General features: G+C 34.0%; 1 protein-coding gene across 1 annotated transcript in view; it reads left to right on the top strand.

Annotated features, from left to right (window-relative positions):
- The first annotated feature begins 4,086 nt into the window (after positions 1–4,086).
- LOC135207196 (dynein axonemal assembly factor 4-like) overlaps positions 4,087–9,660 on the top strand; it is a 72,044-nt gene continuing 66,470 nt past the window's right edge. Inside the window, exon 1 of the mRNA XM_064238767.1 lies at positions 4,087–4,299. The gene's annotated coding sequence lies outside the window, so the exon portion shown is untranslated. The remainder of the gene's footprint in view (positions 4,300–9,660) is intronic.

Raw genomic sequence — 9,660 nt, 5'->3', positions numbered from 1 at the left:
TGCGCAGTTTTTACTTGTATTCTTGTTACAAATATCTAATGGCAGTTTTTTTTATCTTGAGGTTTGATTTAAATATTGTTGCTTTCTAAAAATCCCATATATTTTGACTAAATCTCTGAATAATACAATCCTGCCCTTAATCATTCCGATATTTTCTTCCTCCTCCTCATCGGAGATATCTGTTATCATAATCTTAGCAGTGTTCTTCTGTCATGGTTTCAGAGAGTGTGAGATTTCGATCAGGGCGGTTAATTTGCGCCACCTAGCACGATTTTCGATTGCATTTTAGATATGGGTTCAAAACCACTGCTGATTGCTGACACATTATCTGTCTGTTGCTCACGGTTTTCATTGTCTCATTCCCGACAATCAACTCTGATATTTTATCTCTTATCAAACAGATTTCATTTATCACGTTTGAGAGGATTTTCTATTGAGACGCCCAGAGACCATTCTTTTATTTATTTTTTTATTATTGCATATGGCGTATCTGATATCATTATCACATTACATAGCGTTGCACATGCTACAAGACTCACAACAGATACAATGGGCCAACAATCAACTGCATTCGTACAATTTCATGATTGTCTATCATTTTTGGAGTAAATTCGTCTTCTGGCAATTATCAGTCTCAGTCACGCATTCTCAACTATGACTTCCACTCGCAATTTTCAGTTTACTTCCTATATAATTTCTCCGTGTCTTTTTCTTGAGCTTCTCTATTAATTATTTATTTATTTATTTTTCTAGCATATTCTGAAACTGTTTTCCGTTTCTCTCAGCTCATAGCAGCCGCTCAACTCTGAGATCTCTTGAATTGTGCCATGAGAGACAATTAACCTTTTCATGTTTAATTGGACTTACATAGATGGCAATTGTTGATCATAGACTTGTGGCGCCAAGACGCCGCAGAGATCTTGGGAGAGGGGCTTTGGAGAAACAATTAAGTTTCCAGATAATTCAATAAGCTAGTCAAGGAATTAGATTATGCCACAACAAAATAGGACATTAAAAGAATTATTTTTAAAAGGAATATAAAGTAGGAGACAAAGTAATTCCAGAAAACTGTCGGCTCTAGAGGATAAAAAAAATCGTCCGCTTGATAGATTAAATAAAGCCAATGAAAGGCCTCCAAAATAAGTACCTATCTTTCCTTCCTGGTGTCGTTGTTGAATAAATGCTTATCAGACACACACACACACACACACACATATATATATATATCTTATATATATATATATATATATATAAAAATATATAATATATCTATATATATATATATTATATATATAAAATATATATAATATATATATATGCTTAAAAAATCACAGTAGATGCACGTGACTTCATAAATAAGCAAATACCACGGGAAAATGATAGTCAGAAATCCAAGCGCTTTCGTCTTTACTCAGACATCGTCAAGGAGCTACTAAAGTACAATTGGAGAGGAAGGTCTCAGATACAAACAAGATCAGGAATACCAGATGGTTAATTATCAAAAGGGTAAAAATTAAAAGGGATAATCCAGGATTATCGGATATCACACGGTCACAAACTTAAACAGATTCTGACCCTAACCGAAATTACAAAGTATCTTTACAGTCCAAAACATGTAAAAACTGAATATATTAATTTTGTTGCTTATATTTATCTACAACTTTTTTCATTATGAAAGCATCAAGTTTAAATAAACCAAGACTTAAATTTAGAACATTTCTATTATTTGACTTGATAAAACAAGATTCAATGATATTCCTTTTAACTGTGTCATTACATGGGACTAAGGCTCTTGCTTGACTCCAGTTAATAGGATGGTCTAAATCTCTCATATGTACGAATAATGCATTCGATATTTGCCCAGTTCTCACAGAATATTGATGTTGCTTGAGACGCTGTGAAAGAGATTTGCCGGTCTGTCCGTAATAGACTTTATCACACTTTTTGCAAGGAATTTCATATATGCAGCTTGGAAGATCTTTAGGAGAATTTTTGATTACTAAACTCTTGACATTAATATTACTGAAAACAACATTTATGTTAAAAAGCTTTAAAATTCAAGGAATATCTAAAAACCTTTCATCATAAGGTAATTTTAGAATGTTATGCTTACTAAATTCAAGTTTGTCATTAGTTGAATAAAATGTTTTTCTAGCTCTTTTCCATGCCACATCTACAAAAGTCCTTGGGTATTTTAGTTTCAAATTAAAACTATTTATGATATTGCATTGAAACAACGTGTGTCGTTGTTTGATACCTCATCCTCCCTGTCGTCTTCTGTGGCATCGTCTCTCAGTTCGTCTTCGTGTAGTTCGTTGTCGTGTGACATTTCCCTTTCCAGTTCTTCTCTTTCTGTTGGGGAGAGCCAGTTCTTTTTCTTTATGTTCCTTACTTGGTCTGCCAGCCTCTGCTCTGTTTGGGGGGTGTTATTCCTCTCATTCCAGATGTTGACCAATCTTCTTCTATATCCTCTCTCCGTCGGGTTGCTTCTGATGTAGCATCTCCATATTTCCTTATTTTCTTCTCTTGTCCATTTCTTCCTTTTTGCTTCTGTAGCTCCAATCTCAGGCTGTTGATTACTGTCGTTGTGGTGATCAGTTGCTGGATGACGACCTCCAAGTACCTGACCGTCTTCCCCTTCAATTGGGTTGAATACCTGGTTGCCGGACGAAGCTCCTCTGTTGCCAGAGGTTCCATTTACGTCGTTGTCGTTTATTCCTTCATTTCTTTCCATCATTGCTGAGTTTTGCTATTTAACCCATAGCTGGACCTTACCCCATCAGGGATAGGTGCTCATTTACAGCTGAGTAGACTGAGGAAATTATGGTAAAGATCCTTTCCCAAGGAATCAACGCCGAGGAGAGCGGTCACCCATCCAACGACTGACCAGCCCCAATGTTGCTTAACTTGACTTAAGTCCATTGACGACCTAACCCACTCCTCCACGGCGCCCAATATTATTATTATTATTATTATTATTATTATTATTATTATTATTATTATTATTATTATTATTATTTATATTGATTATATTATAAAACTGTCTCCAACTATATGTGTCTTTTAATTTCTTTTTAAATTATTCTTTTGGGCCCTTGGAAGACTTAAAAATACACTTTGATGAAATATTACTTCTTTTAAGCTGTTCAGAGACTCATTATTTCTACAATAAAAAAAAAAATCCTTGTTAGATGTTGATCTATAGTATATTGTTATCCCCTTCACTTTTCAAGGTTGCCTTGACATAAGGCACCTAATCACCATCAGGAAGTATCGTTTTCTATAGTTTTACAAGCTCCTTAAAACTGACCTTTTTAAAGCAGTTTCCTGTGAGGAATTCTAAGTGAAAAAAATCTATACTTTTCTTTTGCTTAAAAGCAAATACACCTTTTTTTGCTATTTTTATATCAAGGAAATATGTAAATGAGTGTGCAAGGTCTTTGCTTTCACTCTAGGGGCAAGCTATTTTTCTTTATTGTTAAACAAATTATAACCAGACATATCTCTCCTTATCTGTATCATGATCTGCACTTACTACAATATTGCAATGCTAAAACATTTTTCAAAGTCAGTTACCTCACCTCATTTCTCGATCTAGTTAATATATAATTTTCATTAAGTCGAAATTGCCAGTTTTCTCTATTCATGATTTGGTTTTATTATTATCTTAGCATTTTTCGGTTTTCAAGTTTTTCACTGCCGATGGTATTATCGTCACGGACTTCCAATGAGAACATACGCTATTGGCTGTTCAAGTGATCGTTAACTATTTTAAGGTAAAAGGAGCAGGGAAGTACCCAACAGATCGTAAATAAAGGGCATTTCAGACTGAACTCATGAATTTAAGTGGAAGTCAGTTGGCATAACTATCTGTAAATGGAGTTGTATTAATAAAAATCCAGGTGGTTCAAATAGGCGAAAAGATAGTTATCATTTAATATTTTCATTCATTTGTATAGTGTGTGCCTCCCCCCTCCCTGACCTAGAACACAGATATGGTAAACATACTAGAACGTGTTTGCAGTGCACAAACTACGGAAGATTGTTAACAACATATTGTAAAAGTTATAAAGTATATGACTTCTCCAAGTCGGGAATTTAATATATAATGGTCATAAACTGAAACAAAACGAATACTCCTAAGATATTCCACAACCTAAGCATTGTGTGTCAGATCTTTTCTCCATATTTTCTCAGACCTTCGAAGTCACCTCCATCACCATAGCAACGTAAACAATAATATGGAGGACATCTGTCGAGTCAAAATGCTTCCTTTGTCACATATGTTATTCGTTTCTGGTAAGTACTTGAGCCTTATTCTTGTTCTAAGTGTGATAAAGTGACTTGAGAATGCCTATTTTGACCTGACCGTGTTATTTAAGCCCGAGGTTCAGGAGGATGAGTTGGAAGGGACGGTGAAAGTAATCGTAAGCATAGGGTTAGGAACAGCCTGCCCTGGCGAAACTTTTAATGCAGGCGGCCCCAGATTTGGTATTATTGGGCATCTTTCGCCTTTAAATCATTCATAGCACAGAATTCTTGGGGGTAGTAAGGTGGGAAATAATAATGAAATAAGAATCTCAACAAATACATGAAGTAGGTTAGGTTACCCAAGAGGCCTACAACGCCACAGCCCAGGGTAATCCTAAGCAAGGCCTCTGCTATGTGACAATGGTGTGCTACGATATGGAACCACATATTTTCCTGACCGCGTATGTTGCGCTTTGTGCAATTTTTGGTAGAACTGAAGACTACTACCACGCCCTGCTTTCTGCCAGTCACTGACATAAGATATTTATAGGTATACTGCCTTTTCTTTTGTTTTTTATGTTCATCATGTCTTTTGTTTCTATTTAAGATATTTATTTTCTTATATTTATGCTTTTATGGTAATTCTACACAATTGCTCCGCACAAACTACGCATTAGTACCTAGGAAATTGATTTTTCCAATATTTTTAGTGTTGCTGATGAAGGAGGTATTTTTTTTTTTTTACATTGTTGGTCAACTATTATTAGCCTCATATCTATCGAACATGATTGGGGAACCTTTGGGAATGCAGGGTTTGGTGTGGGACAAAACCCTCGGAGAAAGTCCAGATATGTTTTTGTTATGGAATGGTTCCACACATGTGCAAGTCATAAGGGAGCCATATGTTCAAGAAGGGATTACCTAAGGAAACTTATTATAAAAGGAACTATATTAACCTAACCTATCCTAACTGGGTGTGTTACTTAGTCACAAAGGAAACCCCACTTTTTACCAAAAGCTCCCCTATAACAACACTGTGTATGAGCAATAGCATTCCAGGATGGCCAGCATAAAATAACATAGTTCTCAGGTTAGTTATAGTTGATCAATAAAAAATAAAAGTAAATTCTCAATAAGCAACTAAATACTATAGAAACACTCAATATCCAACTGCAACGTTATATACTACGGTCTCCCTAACTTCCTACTAAGAAAATTAGAAGTAGTACATAATAGACAGAATAATAAAAGGATTACGTTACCGTGACACAAAAACGCCAGCAATAATTGAGCTACACTGGCTCCCAGTAAAAGCAAGAATAGAATACAAAATACTTCTTATAGTCTTTAAAGCACTAAAATAAGTTGAACCAACATATCTGAGAAACTGCATAAGCTTCTTTAGACCTGAAATGAATATTGTAATCAGACATGCAAGTGAAGCATATAGGCTATTTGAACCTAGAACAAATTATAAGTCAGGTGAGAGAGCATTTGAACATTATGCACCAAGACTATACAACAAAATACTGCCCGAAATGAAGATCATACAAGAAAAAAAGCAAATTTAAAAAAGAACTAAAGATTTTCCTATTCTGCAGTAGCTACGATACTGATGGGAAAACACTAAAAGACATTTATGAAATATAAGAAGCAACTTATTTCCAAAATGTACGAGGGCCAGCCAGGGAGGGAATCATCCCTGTGGAGGGCTGTACATAAAACCAAACAAGTAAAAAAGTAATGCCTCATGTGGACTTATACCATAGTTCTACTAATTTTAAAGTCATCCCCAAGGGGCTGGTACTAAACATGGTGCCCAAATTGCACATAAATTGGTAATTATGGGACCAGAGGGGTGCTGTAGTAGTAATAGCTGTAGTATTGGTCACACAAAAACTTGCATTTATTTTAGCCTTAGATTTTTAAATAACGTATTTTATCAAGTTAATAAAAAATTCTTGGACTTTCATCCTAAGCCTATAGCAAAAGGCTAACCAAGCTAAAACAGGGAGATACAGTAATACTACCTGAAACTCACGCAAGGTGAAGTTTCGCATAAGTTTAGTATGGTCACTAAAAATGCTAATAAAATGCTTATTTCTAGAGTTTAAATACTAATTAAGACCCTAATGATGCTCCCTAAGTATTACACCAGCTTTTCAATGAAATTAATATTACTGTAATTTCATTTAAAAGTTAATACATTAATTTTAAAAAAGAAATAAATGGTTGACGTAAAAAATAGTCACAGTAACTACTACATACGTACATATACAGTTTTGTACGTATACTAACGCTACTCCTAATTCATGGGATGACGTATTCTTTTTCCCTCACAAAGTAAAAGACGTTTTCTTTGCGTCACTAGGTAAACTTCACGTCACAGTTATAATGAAGGTATGCAATTCAATAAAATAAAGAAAACCTGTACATATGTATGTATGTTATAGCTAACTACAAAGAGAGAGAGAGAGAGAGAGAGAGAGAGAGAGAGAGAGAGAGAGAGAGAGAGAGAGAGAGAGAGAGAGAGAGAGGCACATTTCTCAAAGGTTAAGAAAATAATTTTCACAGAACAACAACTCTTTGTTGTCTGATATCTTTTATTAGTACATTAACAAATTCATTTTAACCACCCAGCCCAACTGAATAATCTCATCTCGTGATCATGTGAGTTCCTAGTGACAAACACTTTGTGATTACGTACTGCCTTTGTATCACATTTAAAAATATAAATATACAAAAAATTTCCATATCAATTTTACACTTAAAAGCATGAAAACTTATACTAATTGTAGTACATACTAGTACTTTAGAAATTAAGCAAAGTTTCTGAAGGGAGATTTTTGAAAAGTGCAGTAACTTTGTGAATGGGAAGCACATCTTGTAAAAGTACAATAACTGTAGGTGCTGTAATTACCTTTGAATCATATTTATGCTCGTACAAAAATAAAACTACAGTAATACATTTTTAATACAGATTTTACACATAAAAGCTTTAAAACTTATAAGTTTACATAAACTATTAAACAAACACTTTTGTAGGGTTTTGCAGTGTTTCTTGAGGATTCGCAAATGTCCTTGTGTCTGTGAAAAACTTGCATACGATTAGTTAGGTTCCAATGAGAAGTTTGCTCTATTGTGAATTTGCGCAACTCAAATCGCATAAGATTGAGGTATTATTGTACCTGAAAATGTTTATAGTCCATTGTCTAGGATTTTCCTGTTTATAGTCGACTCTGGGCATGCTGCTACAGGGAGTCCCCGGTTATCGGCGGATTCGGTTAACCCTTAAACGCCGACTGGACGTATTTTACGTCTACATTTTTTGTCTCTCGGGTGCCGACTGGACGTATTTTACGTCGACATACAAAAGTTTTTTTAAAAAATTCGCGGAAAAATACTTTTAGGCCTACCAGTCAAAAACTCTTGAATCACGCGCCTTGGGGGATGCTGGGAGTTCACGGATCAAGGTGTTGTTTTGTTTACAATCGTTACGCAGGCGCGCAAGCACGAATTTCTTTCTTGCCGCACTAAAAAGTATCTGTGACACATCTCTGAAATTATTTCGTCACTTTGACATAATTTTTGTACCATTTTAAATTAGCCGTTACATGGAGTATTATATATGAAAATGTGTGCATTTTTATGTAAAATACAACAAAAAATACTCATGATTGTAGCTTTTATCAGTTTTGAGATATTTTCATATAAATAACGATAAGTGCCCAAATTTCAACCTTCGGTCAACTTTGACTCTACCGAAATGGTCGAAAAAGGCAATTGTAAGCTAAAACTCTTATATTTTAGTAATATTCAATCATTTACCTTAATTTTGCAACTAATTGGAAGTCTCTAGCACAATATTTCGATTTATGGTGAATTTATGAAAAAACTTTTTCCTTACATCCGCACGGTAACTCTTCCGAAAAAAATCATACATGCGATTGCGGTAATGTTTGCACTATTTTAAATTAGCCGTTACATAAAGTTTTATATATGAAAATGTGCGCAATTTCATGCACAATACAACTAAAAATAACCCATGGTTGTAGCTTTTATCAATTTTGAAATATTTTCATATAAAAAATGATAAGTGACAAATTTTCAACCTTCGGTCAACTTTGACTCTACCGAAATGGTAAAAAAACACAATTGTAAGCTAAAACGCTTATATTCTAGTAATATTCAAGCATTTACCTTCATTTTGCAACAAATTGGAAGTCTCTAGCACAATATTTCGATTTATGGTGAATTTATGAAAAAAATAACATTTTCTTTACGTCCGCGTGGTAACTCTTCCGAAAAAATCCTACATGCTATTGTGGTAATGTTTGCACCATTTTAAATTAGCCGTTACATAAAGTTTTATATATGAAAATGTGCGCAATTTCATGTAGAATACAACAAAATATAATTGAAGGTTGTAGCTTTTCTCATTTTTGAAATATTTGCATATTAATCACAATAAATAAAAAAAACCACGTTCGGTCAACTTTGACTCTACCGAAATGGTCGAAAAACGCAATTGTTAGCTAAAACTCTTACAGTCTAGTAATATTCAATCATTTATCTTCATCTTGAAACAAATTCGAAGTCTCTAGCACAATATTTAGATTTATGGTGAATTAAAAAAAAAAACTTTCCTTCCCTCCGCGCGCGGATTCTCCGCCACAAATCTCCGAAATGCGTACGTCCCATTCTCGGAATATTTGCTCCGTTTCATATTAGGCATTTCATAGAATTTTATATATGAAAATGTGCGCAATTTCATGTAGAATAAAACTAAAAATATTTGAAGGTTGTAGCTTTTCTTATTTTTGAAATAATTGCATATAAAAATATATATAAAAAAAATTCAACATTCGGTCAACTTTAACTCGTCAGATATGGTCGAAAACTGCATTTGTAAGCTAATATTCTTACAGTATAGTAATATTCAATTATTTGTCTTCATTTTGAAAGAAATTGGAAGTCTCTAGGACAATATTTAGATTTATGGTGAATTTTTGAAAAAAATATTTGTTTACGTCCGAGCGTTACGAATTCATGCATTATTTTGTGATAATATTTTCTCTGTGTTGCTTTTATCGTTTTACAATGTGTTATATACCAAAATGATTGCTATTTAGTGTACATTACAACAAAAAAAAGGTAACTTGTTACCTTTAACTGTTTTGCGCACAGCGCGATTTGAATACAATTATACATATATGAAATTTCGTTTTTGCGCTATCATATATCGCATTATTTATATATGATAATGATAATTTTTTTCATTTCTGATAATTGCATACTAAACTTCAGCCAATGACATAAAAAGGAGCCAAAAATGAACTCTTAATCTTGAAAACTAAGCGCGCTGTGATTTTTAGAAAAAAATATTTTTTCCGCTGAAACACCTCCGGC

This window comes from Macrobrachium nipponense, chromosome 32 (assembly GCF_015104395.2).
Source record: "Macrobrachium nipponense isolate FS-2020 chromosome 32, ASM1510439v2, whole genome shotgun sequence".
NCBI lineage: Eukaryota > Metazoa > Arthropoda > Malacostraca > Decapoda > Palaemonidae > Macrobrachium > Macrobrachium nipponense.
Note: the sequence above shows the minus strand (reverse complement) of the source record. Positions and strands in the feature narration are given on the sequence as shown.